Raw genomic sequence first — 17,041 nt, 5'->3', positions numbered from 1 at the left:
GTAAGCCTCCGACGCCATAGTAGCTGAAAAAGCCCCAAAACATCTTCTTCAAAGGATGTTTTATGAACTGATTGATGCAAAATTCTTGAGGTTTGTCACCTGGAGATCTGTGAATATGCAGCCTTCTTTGACCCTGTACGAAGAAATGAGTCTCGTCACTGAATAACACCTTCCTCCATTGTTCTTGCATCCAGTTCTTGTATTTCAGACCCCATTAATACCGTTTTTTCTTCATTGAGTTGGTAAGAAGTTGTTTTTTGACTGGTGTCCTTGCTCTTCTAACGCAATTTCGAATGACATAATATTTCTCAAAATTTCGTCATATATCCCAAAAATAGATCGACCGTACTGCAAAACACAGCTAATGTGTGAAAAAAATGACTATTAAAGGAAATCAGCGGGTCCAGCGAGCCTACACCAGCTGCCATGCTAAAAATATTGTAAAATGACCATTTGTTTCAATTAATTTGCACAAGGGTGTATATTTGATTTTGTAACCACAGTTAGACTCATCTCATGACCAATGGCTACTAGACTCTTTGTCTAAAGACATTTTGCAATATATATCGACCTTCAGTGATGACAAGAAAACCCACTTGTGGAGAAAAATACATATGTAAAAACGGCTGGTTTGGGCTGAGAAATTTTTTTTATGTAGAGAAGCGAACAACGTTTCGACCTACTTCGGTCATCATCAGGTTCACAAAGAAAGAAAGAGGTAACTGACCGATACCTGACCACATGTTTGAAGGGGGTTGTGTAACTGAGTGTAGGAATGTAGAGGGCGTGCTTACATGTTTGATTATATTTATTGATATAGGTATAAAGGTGTTCCTTTGTATTGGTTTATTTTGGGATTGAGTTGTCGTATAAGTAAGGCTTCTTTAATAATAAATTACCTCTTTCTTGTTGTTCGCTCCTCTACATATATCAACCTTATTCAATTTTTCGATAATCCAACATGATCATGTAATGTTGAAAAACTCGGAGAAATAAATAGTTTAGTTTGAGCAGGATTGTCTGTTTAATTATGACGTCTTTTCTTTTTGTCACAGTGGAGCTGCGCTGGATTTCTATCTTCAAGAAGTACGTTATCCTTACCTCATACTACAATACTGATAAAACAGTGTAAGATAAAGTAACTATGTCTTCATCTTTGTAACTTTACAGCAGATTATTCAACTTTTTAGCTCTGGGAAGTGACGCATCTCCTGTAGTTAGAATTAAACTGAGCAGCTTCTTTTCTTTCTTTTTTTTATAGCAAATATTTCCGGTGTAAATTTCGCTTCACACTGGTTACTTGAGCGTAAACCCTAGGAAAGTGAACACAAACACCCTTGACGTCACACGTTCGAACATTTTCACGTGATTCAAGGAACGGTACTACTCATGCGCAAAACGAAAGAAGTAACCATAGCAACATGTTCAAGTTATTTTTAAGTGACATGCAAGATTACGATATGTTTAAAACACTTGAGTCAAATAATATCGAAGTTTTCACAGATCAGTGACTACCACTAATTATTAAACAAGCATAAAAATGAAATTTTAAAATTCGATATGCAATGAAAATTGAAAATAAGATAAAACACGACGTGTTCTGATCATAATATTTCGGGCAATCGCATTTGACGATGACTTTGTAGATGTCAAAAGTCGTTTTGAGAAGACCCAATGAATACTCAGTTCTCATTTTTAATAAAGTATTTGAAATATAAGGACAGAAATATCGAATTGAATGTTCGAACGTGCTACGAGTTCTTATTTAACCCCAAAATCTAATTAAAATTTCAACACTAAATTACAAATACATGTCAAAAAAATGTTTCTTTTGAATTATTAAACCTCTGAAGCAACCTATCGAATAGACTGATCGACATGGCCAGGTGGTTAAGGCGCTCGACTCATAATTCGCGGGTTAGAATTCTCGTCACATCAAACATGTTCGCCCTTTCAGCCGTGGGAGCGTTATAATGTAATGATCAATCCCACTCTTCGTTGGTAAGAGAAGAGCTTGTAACTTGTGGGTGATGATGACTAGTAGTCTTACACTACTAAATTAAGGACGGCCAGCACAGATAGCCCTCGTGTAACTTTGCGCGAATTTAAAAAACAAACAAACAAACAAGACCAGTTTGGTTCATGACGACGAGAAACCAACTTGATGTAAAACTATATTCTCAAGATGGCTGGTTTCCAGATTCTCTTTGTTAACCTGGAAATGACCTACGTTGATGTGTACTTTAATTCAATTAAAGTTTTAATACTCATACAGACTGGTTTGGTTGATTTGTTATAATGAATAGCTGCACTGTGAGATATTTTTGCTATATCCATTACAAGGATAGAACTCAAAACTATAACGTTATAAGCTCCTAAGTTTACCGCTGAACTACAATGGCTGGGGGGAAAGGGAAGGGGGAAGTGAATAGCGAATTGAAATGTGTCTTTCTTTCATGGAAGAAGGTATACTATCTGTCTTCCACCATTTGTAGAATGACGAGGAATTGTAGAATTTGTACTGACAAACGTTTCAGCAATAACCTTCACATTGTTCTAGTTATCGGGAAGACTTTCTTTTATTGTTACTAAAGTGCCACTTTAAGGTACATTACTTTGTAGCAACGAGATAGATTTCGTTAGCCTAACATCGTAGATTTAGAATAGATGTGTAAAAATTAGCGTTCAACTGCATTAAGAGATAGGTTTACTAAGCCTAACATTGTAGATTTCGAATCGGAGATGTGTAAAAACAACTTTTTCAGATCTGTGTTTTTCTTGCCAAGAACATTAAAAAATATATAATGTTGAGATAATGTTGAAAAAAAATATATTGAAAAATATTATATATGTTGTCGGCTCTTCACGTAATTCATTCGTTATAGATTTTATCTTATACATACGTACGTATAACTTCTAATCAGTATATTAGTAGTACTAGCTTCATTATTTTATAATTTACGTTACTATTTCTGATTTGTGTAGCTAAGTCACTTTCAAATGGAAGTTGTTATTGCAGTCTCTGTTGGCTTTCAAATATTAAGCAATGACTTTATACATAAGTAAATTATGTATATTTGAAAAAATGATGAATTAATAACTTTAGCCAATCAGCTATTTATCTACTCAAGGTCACCATAACTAGGCGCCATCTATACCATAAGGTTAATACTATATTGTAATGTCATTTGAAAAACCACTGATATAAGTGAGTGAATCATTTACGAACCAACTTTATTCGACGTTACTGTGACAAAACGGCTGCTCACAATCTTTGGAATCATGGGGGCGGTCGATTTTATAGAGTCCAATTATTTAATTAAAGAGGGCCTACATATAACTATACTTTAAATGAGGCTAAATAGGCTTAACAACCCACGACTGCCTGGGTAGGCTCACGTCACATTTCTTTTGTGAACGAACACATATATCTGTCCTGATGAATTTTATCAGGAAATAGTTGGATTAATAAAATGATTTAGTATGTCTCAAATTATACGATACGTAGTTACACAAAACTTTAATATAATTTAGCATAATATTAGGTTTGTATTGTTCGGACATTGTTCTGACAAGTTATTAACATTGTTGTAACGTGAAGTTACGTTGCTAATCTATACTATGTATTACGATGACATCAAGTATGTGTTGTAGAAAAGTAGTTCTTAACTAGTTATGGTATTCTTGTAACTTGACGTTACGTAGTTGAACAATAATTTAATGTATTTTGGGATGAAATTAGGTCTGTATTGTGGATACTTTGGTCTCACTAGTTGTTGATATTGTTATTCTCCGAAATAGCTGTACAGTATCCGCCTTCAAAAAAAGCAATGAGCACATTGGGTGTACGTGCTGTTGTTGAAGATATGTTTAGTAATGAGAGAAAATTACTGTTTATTTTCTGTTGTTTTTTTTTAAATAGGCCTGGCATGGCCGAGCGCGTAAGGCGTGCGACTCGTAATCCGAGGGTCGCGGGTTCGTGCCCGCGTCGCGCTAAACATGCTCGCCCTCCAGCCGTGGGGGCGTTATAATGTGACAGTCAATCGTTTATTGACGGTTTATTCGTTGGTAAAAGAGTAGCCCAAGAGTTGGCGGTGGGTGGTGATGACTAGCTGCCTTCCCTCTAGTCTTACACTGCTAAATTAGGGATGGCTAGTGCAGATAGCCCTCGAGTAGCTTTGTGCGAAATTCCAAAACAAACAAAACTTTTGTTATAGTTAATGTTATCGTAATGAAAATAATAAGAAAAAATCTACGAGTGGAAACACTTCTTGTTAAGCAGGTGGCATAATTTCAGGAAAAAAGTTTAAAAAACAAACAATGTGACTAATAAACATGCAATATAAGTAAACAACGGAAAGAACTAAGCAATGTGACAAATCATGCCATGTAAGTAGACAGTACAATCAATGATGCAATTTTAAGCAAACAGTGTAAGGAATAAAACAATGTAAGTAAACAACTTAAGAAACCGAGAAATGTAAGTCATTAATGTGACGAATCGTGGAGTGTAAATAAACAATGTAAGGAAACTTTCAATGAAAGTAAGCAATCTAATTAATCAAGCAAATAACTAATGAACCATGCAATTTAAATAAACAATTTAAAGAAGCTGGCACGATCAAGAAACCCTTTCTGTTATATATTATACTTTATCTCGGACGGGTCTCAGATTTATTATGCTACGCATAATACCAATTAAGATTTCAAACATCTGATAATTTTAATTTTAAGTTAGAAGTTAAATAAATGTTAATATGTATGCAATTTATGATATTTGCCAACAAGATTGATAAACACATTTTTATTTCTTAAAACAAATGTATTTGAATATAAAAAACAACATTTATAATAACGGTTCTTACTAATGATTTATATAAAAGTTTTACAGGCTTACAGACAATACTGAGTCTTATATCTGGCCTGGATGTGAATCTTTTGTCGACATTCACATAAAGCAAATTAATTGTTTGTTAATACACCTTCACACTATTTTTGTTTGGCCCCATGCCAGTTGCAAGCTAACTTTTTCGAGCGAAAATAGTTAATGTTCTTGTGGAAATAGTGACGTTCAAAGATAATTCACTGAAGTTGAGCAGGCTGTAATTTTTAAAATCTGTAAACCTGGTCCAATTCTGTGGTTTTCTAATTAATAGGCGATTATCACAGTTATAGCTTCCGAGGCCTAACTGGCTATAGCTGACCAACATTAATCTATTATTGTCTCTCAGCTAGCTGCTTTTATACGAATTACACGAGATCTAGAACGTTTAACAATATTTAAACACGCTAGCGTTTTCGTAAAACAAATGTTGTTGATTCTTACCCTCAAGAATCTTCTACAAATTTAGAGAACAGGCGAAAACAACATACATCCAACAATACACGTCACATTATCAAACTGAAACACACGTAGGTATTAAAATAAACGTATAACGGTAAATCCCTTACATGTCTCATAGAAAATATGTGGAGTGGACCTTCATTTATGTTTTGGACAGCGCACATTATGGTTTGATCTAAGAATTCTTTGATTTTGAGATAACTGCTCCAGAACATTTGTCTGACCCAAAAATATGCTTTATATGCATTTTCTTATGTTCTAATAAGTTTAGAAGCCTGATAGTTTTGTACCCCAGTATCCAATCAGTTTACGTGACAGGAAAATCAGCCAGTGCAGTTTAGCCATGAATAATTGTATACAATAACGATTTGATCGCTTGTTTTACACAAGTTTTGAGTCCTTCCTTAGTTTTCCACGTTTACATTTTTTTTTTTTTTTTTGCATTAAGTTTCATTCAGTTCTGTTGGTTTTGGAGAATAATACACCCCTGTTTATTTTGTTTTATCTACTTATATCACAGTATTATAAAAAATAATTTTATTGTTAATTATTCAGCAATAATATGTATATCTTCAGATATATGATAAAGTCTTCTTTGTTACGGACGAAATGTGTAATTTTTTTTAATCATCTCGCTCTAAGTTGTTCAACTGAAACATATTTTTTTTATATAACTACAGTTAATACTATCTAGTTGTTTATATAACACAGGGTGTACCAAAATGAATATACCAAAAAGAGTGTTGAACAACATTTTATTATTAGAGATAGCAACAAAATTTGAACAAAATATTTCATAAAGGCTTATAAAATGGAAACTCATGAAACGTTTTCCGGATTTCACCCCTTTTGATCTTCATTTTGAAATAAAAGTCTGTCATAAAACAAGGAATCTAACTTCGTATCCATGATGCTGGCTAATCCGTCCCTACAGTTATGTTGGAACACATATTCTCATAATTAGGTTGATAATAACTAATGATGGAACAAATTTAAACGTTTATTAATTAGTTTCAATAAAATTTACAAGCCTTCGGAAGATATCTTGTTGCTATCTCAAATAACACTATGAAACAAAATTTTTACTTTTTGTTGTTTCTAGGCAGAAAGTGTTATTTCCCAATTGTTCATTCCTAAAGTAAATGTAAAATACCTATTTTTCTTTTCAAACTTTGCTTTTGCGAGCTGGATAATGAAATTTTCAAATTTACCTATTTACCAGAACATTATAGGTAGATTCAGTGCTGAGTAACTGATAGAGAATTTTCTCGAACTTAGAAAACTTTTCAAGAATTTTCTAGAATGTTGTAGAACTTATGAGAATTTTCAAGAACCTTTTAGAATTTTCTAGAACTTTTCTATAGGAGCTCACCACTTCAATTTAGTTCTAGCTGCCTAAGTGAACACACAGACCTATCAAGAAGCTGCAAGCATTCTCCAGATGCATCCATAAGCCTCAAAGCTGTGCTGTTCCATAACGGGAATAAGTATCCGTCTCTTCCCTTGGCTCACTCGGTGCACCTCAAAGAGGAATACAACAGCGTCAAGACTTTGCTAGAAGCCTTGAAGTATGATGAGTATGGCTGGGAGATTATTGGAGACTTCAAAATGGTGGCATTCTTGATGGGTCTCCAAGGAGGCTTTACCAAGTATCCCTGTTACCTTTGCCTTTGAGACAGCAGGGACCCTGCAGCGCACTAGAACAGGAACCACTGACCACAACGGACCGGGTTCTCTGTGGGGAGGCACAATGTCAAGTGTAAGCCACTGGTGGACATCCAGAAGGTGTTGTTCCCACCATTGCACATAAAACTGAGTCTTATGAAACAATTTGTCACAGCTCATAATAAGGAGTCTGCAGCCTTCAAGTACCTTCGATACTTATTCTCTAAGCTGTCTGAGGCAAAGGTCAAAGCTGGAGTCTTCGTTAGACCACAAATAAAGAAGATCCTGAGTGCACAGAATTCCCCAAGAAGCTCAGTAGGAAGGGAAATAAAAGCTTGGGGCAGCTTTGTCGCAGTGGTTCGGAGCTTCTTGAGCAATCACAAGGCAGAAAATTATGTGGAACTGGTTGAGGCTCTGGTGAAGAACTATGGCAAAATGGGCTGCAGGATGTCCCTGAAAGTCCATATCCTTTACGCTCATTTTGATAAGTTCAAGGATAACATGGGAACATACTCAGAGGAGCAAGGCGAGCGCTTCCACCAAAATATACTGGACTTTGAACGCCGCTACCAAGGAGCGTATAACAAAAACATGATGGGAGACTATATATGGGGACTGATATGGGAAAGTGATTTACATTACAGTCGCAAATCTCGAAAAACTACTCACTTCTAAACATTTTTGTTCATTTTTATATAACTTGAGTATGAATATATGTAAATCTTGATTAATGTTGTTTTATTCAGACCTTATGTGAATGAACATGTGCAAATTTGCCCGTTTTTACGTAGAGAATAGGTTAATTTCTAAATTTCATTATCCAGGTCACAAAAGCAATGTTTGAAGGGAATAATGGTCATTTTCTGTACTTTTACAACATAAGCAATTAAAAAATAACATATACTATCCAGGAACAAAATTTGTGTTGCATCGTGTAATACAAATGTTATTCAACTTTCTTTTTGGTATATGTATTTTGGGATACCCTGTAGTATAGTTAATACTGAGAAACCTTTAATGCTGTTGTAACGAAGGGACATATACAGTTACTTAATTGTCGATATAACCACACAGTTAATACTGACAAGTTACTGTTATAATGAAGGAATGAAGTTAATTACTGTTATAATGAAGTTAATTACTAATTAACTATTTCTAGGTTGTTGTTTTGAATTAAGCACAAAGCTACATAATGGGCTATCTGTGCTCTGCCCACCACGGGTGTCGAAACCCGAATTTTAGCGTTATAAGTCCGCAGATATACCGCTGAACCACTGGGGGGCTTATTTCTAGGTAAATAAAAGTTAGTAGAGTATGTATTATTGTAGGTTTATTTGTTTTTGAAATTTGCGCAAAACTACACAAGGGTCATCTGCGCTAGCCGTTCCTAATTTAGCAGTGCAAGACTAGAGGGAAGGCAGATAGTCATCACCACCCACCGCCAACTTTGAGACTACTCTTTTACCAATGAATAGAGGGATTGACCGTAACATTATAACGCCCCCACGGCTGAAAGGGCTAGCATGTTTGGTGCGACGGGGATTCGAACCCGTGACCCTCAGATTACAAGTCGAACGCCTTAACCCACCTGGCCATACCAGGCATATTATTGTGGGAAAAAAATCAGATCTCAAGTATATAACAATACTCTTATATAAATACTGTTTATTACTAGTTAACACTACCATAACCTTAATATATTCAGTGACACAACTTGAAGAATATAGGGAAAAAAAGATATTCAAATAAAGGATTTGTTGGATTTTTCCCAAATCCTTTTCATTTTTTTAAGAGGTGTCTAGACTGACAATTTGAGAACACTTGATGTAAAGAACAGTTAATCTTAAGTGCTTATTATTGTTAAGCTGAGATTATATGGAAACAAATATAGTAAACTACTTAGAGATAATTAAAAGAACCTAGAGAATGTCTATATTCATGACGTATGAAAGGGTGTGTCAAGCAGACATGTCCTGTTTTGTTTCTGTTGTAATTTCCGCTTTTAGCTGCATAGTATAGCACGTGAAACTCAGTCGTCAATCATTTGTTTTCAAAGATGAAGTATTACTTGTTTAAAATATCTAACATCTGAGTCTGTAGCGGAGAGCTTTTACTAAATTTACACATAATTTGTGCACAGGAAAATAAGTGAGGGAAGAAGGGGAAGATATCAAGTTACAGTGCCTCATTCGGGTATGGCTTCCCTTATATAGCAAGCACTTGTATGTATGTGATAAAAATAGGATGTGGTAGAAACAGATGTCAGATTATTGTGTTGACTGAATAGTTGTTGGAGCTGTCTTAAGAAGATGCAATCTGGTAAACCCTCATTATTAGTCTGAGATCTTGTGTAAGGGAACGATTATTTCAAGTATGTTACGCTTACATATAAAACCTACATCACAGCGACAAACTAGTTCCAACAGATGACTCTTCTTCCAGGACCCGAATTTTATTTATTTATTTGCGAAGAGGTTAAAGTTTGTATTTAAACATGCGTGACTTTCACGGATATGACTAAAATTCTTATAAAACAAACACACACATTTATTAGAAATGTTAAGACATCTCTATTGTGGAATGTTTGGTCGTCGCGAACGTCAGAGTCATTTGATTGATTGATTGTTTGGGATTAAACACAAAGCTGCACAATAGGCTATCTGTGCTCTGCCCACTACAGATATCACAAACTGGTTTCTAGCGTTGTGAGCCCGCAAACGTACCGCTGTGCCACTGGGGAGCCAGATTCCTTTGTTCTAATTACTTATGCACAAAAAAATTAATTAATTAGATGTTATTGAAACTCATAGCAATTTAAGGCACATGATAGGCTGTTAACGGTGGATCTTATTAACTGCTTTATTGGAGTTTTTCCTCAGTAGCATAGCAGTATATCTGCGGACTTAGACTGCTAGAAATATGGCTTCGATACCCGTGGTTTGACAGAGCGTAAAAGCTCTTTGTATAGCTCTGTGGTTAATAACAAAAAACAAAGTAAAGCATCAATTTAATAAAAAAATATTTGATTTCAGATTTCTCTTTCAAGGGACATTTTGATAACGAATAAATACTATAAAATAAAAGAATCAATATCCAAACAGCACAGATTTTTGAAAATATATTCTGAATTTAATAATGTTTTGGAATGAATAACAAACATGATAACGATACGATTTGTATTGGGTTCTAAAATAAACTATAATAAAAAATACAAGTTATCAATAAGATCTTCGAGATGTTAAATGTTCAAAATCATTAGTTACTTATTTTATTACTCCAAGCTATTTGCAAATTATTTTAATGGTTTTTTTTTTCCTCAATAAAAATATTCCCGTACACTAGTAGTTTAGTTAGAGACATGAGATGACGTATGGTGTTCCTTTACTTTAGTGATTTGGTTAAGATGTAAGATATGTGTGATTATGTTCCCGTAGTCAGTGATTTGGTTGAAGACATGCGAAGGTGTGCTGTTATGTTCCTGTAATCTAATAGTTTAGTTAGAAACGTGAGATGGTGTAAAATTATATTCCTCTCGACTAGTGGTTTTCTTAAAGACATAAGGTGGTGTATGGTTATGTTCCTGTAGACTAGTTGTTTTTTATTTCAAACGTAAGATGGTGTGTTATGTCCCTGCAGTCTATTGGTTTTGTCAAAAACATGGGATTATATATTGTTATGTTCCTGTTGTTTGGTGATTTCCTTAAAGACATAAATGGCGTGTTGTTAGCTTTCTGTAGTGTAGTGGTTTGTTTAAAATATATGATGGTATTTGGAGACATTCAACTACTCTAGTTGTTTGTTTGAAAACATAAGATGTCATGTGATTTGGTTAAGAAGGTGAGATGATGTGTGGTTTTGTTTTTATAGTCTATTGGTTTGGTTAAAAACATGTGATGGTGTTTCACTGTGTTCTTGCAGTCTAGTGGTTTAGTTAAAGACATGAGACTGTATGTGGCTTAATTTCTCTAGTGTAGTTGTTTGAGTAAAACTGTAAGCAAGTGTGAGGTTATGTCCTTGTAGAGTAATGGTTTGGTTAAAGACATGAGACTGTATGTGGCTTAGTTTCTCTAGTGTAGTTGTTTGAGTAAAACTGTAAGCAAGTGTGAGGTTATGTCCTTGTAGAGTAATGGTTTGGTTAAAGACATGAGACTGTATGTGGCTTAGTTTCTCTAGTGTAGTTGTTTGAGTAAAACTGTAAGCAAGTGTGAGGTTATGTCCTTGTAGAGTAATGGTTTGGTTAAAGATAAGAAATGATAAATGGTTACACTCCTGCAGTCTAGTGGTTTGGTTAAAAGAATGTGATGGTGTTGTTACCTTTCTCGAGGCTATTTCTTTAGTCAAATATATAAGAAGATGTGTGGAAATCTTCCTGTTGTCTAGTTGTTTGGTTGAAGAAACATGTGATGATGTTGGATTATAGTCCTGTAGATTGGTCATTTTGTTAAAGACACAAATGATGTGTTATCTGTATGTAGTCTAGTGGATTGGTATAAAAATATCATTGTGTTTGGTTATATTCCTGTACTCTAATGGTTTGTTTGATTACGTTATGTGGTGTGTGGTTTGGTTAAGTACATGAGATGATGTGTGGTTTTATTTCTGTAGTAAAGTGGTTTGATTAAAGACAAGCTATGGTGTTTGGTTATGTTCCTGTAGTCTTGTGGTTTCTTTGTATACATTAGATGGTCTTTAAGTTGGTTATAGACATGGGATAGTGTATGTCTTTCTTTCTTTAGTGTAGTTGTTTGGTTGAAAATATGAGATGGTGTTGTGGTTATGTTCCTGTAATTTGGTTATTTTATTAAAGTATGGTATGTGGTTATCTTCCTGTAGTCTATTGGTTTCTTTATAAACATATGATTGTTTATGATTATGCCTCTGTAGTCTAGTTGTTTGGTTGAAGATAAGAGATGGTATGTTGTTGTGTTCCTGTAGTCTTGTGGTTTGGTTAAGGACACGTGGTAATATGTTGTTATGTTCCTGTCGTCAAGTTATTTGGTTAAAGACAAACTGTGTGTGGTTTTGTTTCTGTAGTCTTCTGGTTTGTTTGAAGATATTACATGATGAGTAGTTCTGTTAAAAACTTGAGATGGTATGTGACTTTGTTTCTTTAGTCTATTTGTTGCGTTAAAACATATGATGCGGTGTGACTATTTTATACATTTAGTATTTTGGTTTGGTTAGAACATTAGATTATGTGTGGTTATGTCCCTCTAGTCTAATGGTTTGTTTAAAGACATATGATTGTGTATTTTCACCTTTTTCTAGTCTAGTGATTTAGTTAAATGTACAAGAGACTGTTTAAATATGTTCTTGAAGTCTAGTGTTGTGGTTGAAAACGTAAGGTGGTGTTTGTTTATGTTTTTGTAGTCAAGTGGTTTGATAAAAATGATGTAGTTTATGTTCGTGTATTATAATGGTTTGGTTAAAACATAAGATTGTGTGTGGTTATTATCCTGTATTCTCGTGGTTTGGTTAAACACAAGAGATGGTATTATTATGTTCTTATAGTATAATTGTTTCCTGAAATAGGTAAGGTAGATGGTGGTTATGTGTTCCTGTAGTCTAATGGTTTGATTAAAGACACGAGATGGTGTGTGGTGATGTTCCTTAGTATATTGCTGTGATTATATTGATGTGAAGGTATGTGTGTGTGTGTGGCTTTGTCAATGCAATCTAGTGATTTCATTAAAGATATAAGATGGTGTTTCGCTATGTTTCTCTATTATAAAGTTTGGTTAAAGATATAAGATGGATCGTGGTTATATTACTGTAGTCTACTGGTTCGGTTAAAGAGACGAGAATGTATATTGTTACGTTCTTGTACTTTGATGGTTTGATTGAAGCCATGAGATGGTATGTGTTTATATTTCTGTAGTCTGTTGGTTTGCGTAAAGACAGAAAATGTTGCATTATTATGTTCTGTCGTCTTTTAGCTTTGTTGAAGGCATCAGACCACGTGTGGTTATGTTCCTGTAGTCTTGTCAATTGATTGACGACAGTTGACCGCGTGTGATTATGTTCCTGCAGTTTAGTGGTTTCGAATAAATAAGATGATGTGTTCTTATCTCCCTGTTGTGATTTCGTAACTCTTAGTGGTTCGGTTTAAAACACGACATAGTATATTGTTATGTTCCTATTATATGATGTTTGGTTACGTTTTTATAGTCTAGTGGTGTGGTTGAAAACGTGAGATGGTGTATCTTTATATTTTGTAGTCAAGTGGTTTGGTTAAAATGATTTGATTGTGTGTCATCATGTTCGTGTATTCTTGAGTTTTAGTTATTTACGTGAGATGGTGTGTGGGTATGTTCCTGTAGTCTTATAGCTATCTTACAAATACGGGATTGTTTTCTCATGTTCTTATATTAGAATGGATTTCTGACAGATATAAATGGATTGTGTTTATATTTCTTTAGTCTTGTGGTTTGCTTAAAAATAAGATGGTGTGCGGTTGTGTTCCTGTAGTATAGTGGTTTGGTTAAAGTTTAGGATAGTGTATCTTTATAATTGTATAATATAAAGGTTTGCTTAAAGACAGAAGACATATTGTGGTTATATTCCTATAGCCCGGCATACGCCGTTGTATTGTTGTTTTTCTGTAGCTTAGTTGTTTGGTTAAAGACACAAGAATGTGTATTGTTATGTTCATGTAGCCTAGTGGTTTGCTTAACGAGATAACTGGTATGCAGTTTTGTTCTTGTAGTCTCGTGGTGTAGTTGAAAACGTTAGATGATGTGTGGTTATGTTTCTCAAGTCTAATAGTTTGGTGACATACACGATATGATCCATCATTATGTTTCTGTAGCCTACACGATATGATCCATCATTATGTTTCTGTAGCCTAGTGGTTTGATTGAAAACATGACATTACGTCTGGTTATGTTCTTTTTGTCTGTTGCTTTGTTTGGCGACAAGAAATGGTGTGCGATCATGCCCATGTAGTCTATTAGTTTTGTTTAAAACACGATAATGTACAATTACGTTCTTATAGTTTTGTGTTTTGGTTGAAGACATGAGATGGCGTCTGATTATGTTCTTATAATCTACGGTTTGTTTAAAAATTTAAGATGTTGTGTTGTAATTTTCCTGAAGTTTAATTGTTTAGTTAAAGATACAAGATTGTGTTTCGTTATGTCTGTGGTTTAACGGTTCGGTTTGAAGATGCCAGATGGCGTTTGGTTATGTTCCTGTAGTCTGGAGGTTTGGTTGAAAACACGAGATGATGTATTGCTCTTGTTATTTTATCACTATGTAAGATACTTTACAGGCATTAATCATTTAGGAACTTCATATATTAGTTATTTGATGAATTTTGTTGTTGTTGGAATATTCAAGATTTATCCTATAAATCTACCAACTTTTTTTTTTTCGTATGTAGGATTTCCTTTTCTTTGTTATATATACAACGTTTGATAGATGTTAAACAGTACAAAATACTGATTCAGTTACTCTGCTGTCCTTCATCGGGTTAAATACATTTTAGTCTTTACTATTTTTACTTGTTTTTTATTATTTAGTCATTTTGAATTTCGTATGGAAAGTCAGAACTTTCAACGCTTCACAAAATATGTTGAATTTATTTACGATTTAACGAGTAATGTTTAATAACGACTAACCAAACTTTGTATTCTACTTTATCTTATCTTTATAATATTTTGTTCCAAATGTAACTTATTCTAGTATTTAAACAACTATTAGTTTTCAAAATGGTTATTGAACATTTTATTTTTTTAATAAAATTATGAAATTCGTGGATGGCTATATTTTCTATTCCTTTGTTTTTATGTATTTCGATAATCTTTCTGTAAAGTATAAATCATTTTTGAGATTGTTTGGTCAAAGAAAAATCTACTATTATACTGAATTATGAATTACAGTTAAGTATGTTGAATGTTTTGCTAAGTATTGTCACATTAAATATTTTATAATTTTATTCTGCTATAAATACCTGATAAAAGTTTCATAATTGAACTATAAAACTAGATTTATTGCTCAAAAACTGCTGTTTGTCCAAGAAAAATGTTTGAAAACAGTTTGAATTTCCCACTTAATAAACAAGAAATGTGCATCGTGGATTCAAGGTAGGTAATTGAAATGCTCATTTGATTGTGAGTAGGGTAATTTTTAATTTTGCAATTCATTTATTAGTTACTATTATGTTGGATTAAAAGTTCGTTTAACTGTAGAGAGGTAGGTATAAGATAAAAGCCTTAATAAAATATAAATATGCTATTGATATCTTTAATAACTCAAATAGGGATAGAAAAATTCATTTCAAAATTAAAATCTAAATCAGCTAGGCTAGAATATAATGATAGGTAGGTTAAAATATAGTGTATTAAATATTGTTTTGTAACTTATAGGATGGTATTTAATTATTAACTTAATATAATGATTATATGGGTTTCTGGTTTATGGGATAGACATTTGTACACGTAACAATGTAATAAAAATATGATTAAAACCAACTGTATGAAAGGTTCTTTTCTAGTTAACAGGATAGTATTTTATTAACTTAATATGATTAAAACCTACTGTATGAAAGGTTTTTTCTAGTTAACAGGATAGTATTTTATTAACTTAATATGATTAAAACCTACTGTATGAAAGGTTCTTTTCTAGTTAACAGGATAGTATTTTATTAACTTAATATGATTAAAACCTACTGTATGAAAGGTTCTTTTCTAGTTAACAGGATAGTATTTTATTAACTTAATATGATTAAAACCTACTGTATGAAAGGTTCTTTTCTAGTTAACAGGATAGTATTTTATTAACTTAATATGATTAAAACCTACTGTATAAAAGGTTCTTTTCTAGTTAACAGGATAGTATTTTATTAACTTAATATGATTAAAACCTACTGTAGGAAAGGTTCTTTTCTAGTTAACAGGATAGTATTTTATTAACTTAATATGATTAAAACCTACTGTATGAAAGGTTCTTTTCTAGTTAACAGGATAGTATTTTATTAACTTAATATGATTAAAACCTACTGTATGAAAGGTTCTTTTCTACTTCATAGGAAAATGTTTTATTGGTAAGTTGATATATAATAATAATATGAATAAAATCTATTGTACCAAATGTCTTTTTTCAGTCGATAGAATAGTAATTTATTGGTAATTTAATATATTAATATAATAATTAAAATCTAAACTACCGAAGGTTCTTTTCTAGTTTATAGGATAGTGTTTTGTTATTAATTTAGTGTGATAACCGAAGGTTCTTTTCTGATTTAAATGATAGTGTTTTATTGTTAACTTAATATATTATTAACCTGTTCAGTACCGTAGACGAGATAACTCGTTCAAGCCGATCGGTAACACAGTGCCACGGACGAGTTAATTCGTTCTCAATAATACCTAACTTCAACGGTAGGTGTCAGCACCATACATGCATTTTGCCTACTTACTTAATTCAATATTATTATACAGATTTAAGCAATGATTCTTGTTAACATAAAATAACAGTAATAATTAAAACCTACTGTATCAAACTTTACTTTCTAGTTTATGGTTTTAGATATCTCTGAAACTTGTTTACTAACATGGCTTTATTGGTAACATCGTTGTCCAATCGTAGCTTTGTGGATAAACTCAATAAATCAGAACTCGTGTTTTTCTATAAATTTTTAAGACATCTCATTAAACCTTTGTTTTTCTGTATAGTTTTGAACAATACCTAATACTTTAAACCTCGTGTTTTGCTATAGAGGTTTAGACCGTTGTAATTAAAAATCTTTATTTTTCATATAGAATATTTGGCTGTCCTTGTTTTTCAAACTTTGTTCTTATTGAAGTTTTGCAGAGTAGCCCAATAGTTGGCGGTGGGCTGTGATGACTAGCTGTCTTCCCTCCAGTCTTACACTGCTAAATTAGGGATGGCTAGTGCAGATAGCCCTCGAGTAGCTTTGCGCGAAAATTCAAAAAGAAAACAGCAAACGTTATCGTGAAATTCATTGTACGGAAATTCGTTGTGAAGAAATTTATAATTAGGGAACCAGTTTCCTATACGGAAGTTTAAAGA

Source organism: Tachypleus tridentatus, chromosome 12 (genome assembly GCF_004210375.1).
Source record: "Tachypleus tridentatus isolate NWPU-2018 chromosome 12, ASM421037v1, whole genome shotgun sequence".
NCBI classification, from domain to species: Eukaryota; Metazoa; Arthropoda; class Merostomata; order Xiphosura; family Limulidae; genus Tachypleus; species Tachypleus tridentatus.
Note: the sequence above shows the minus strand (reverse complement) of the source record.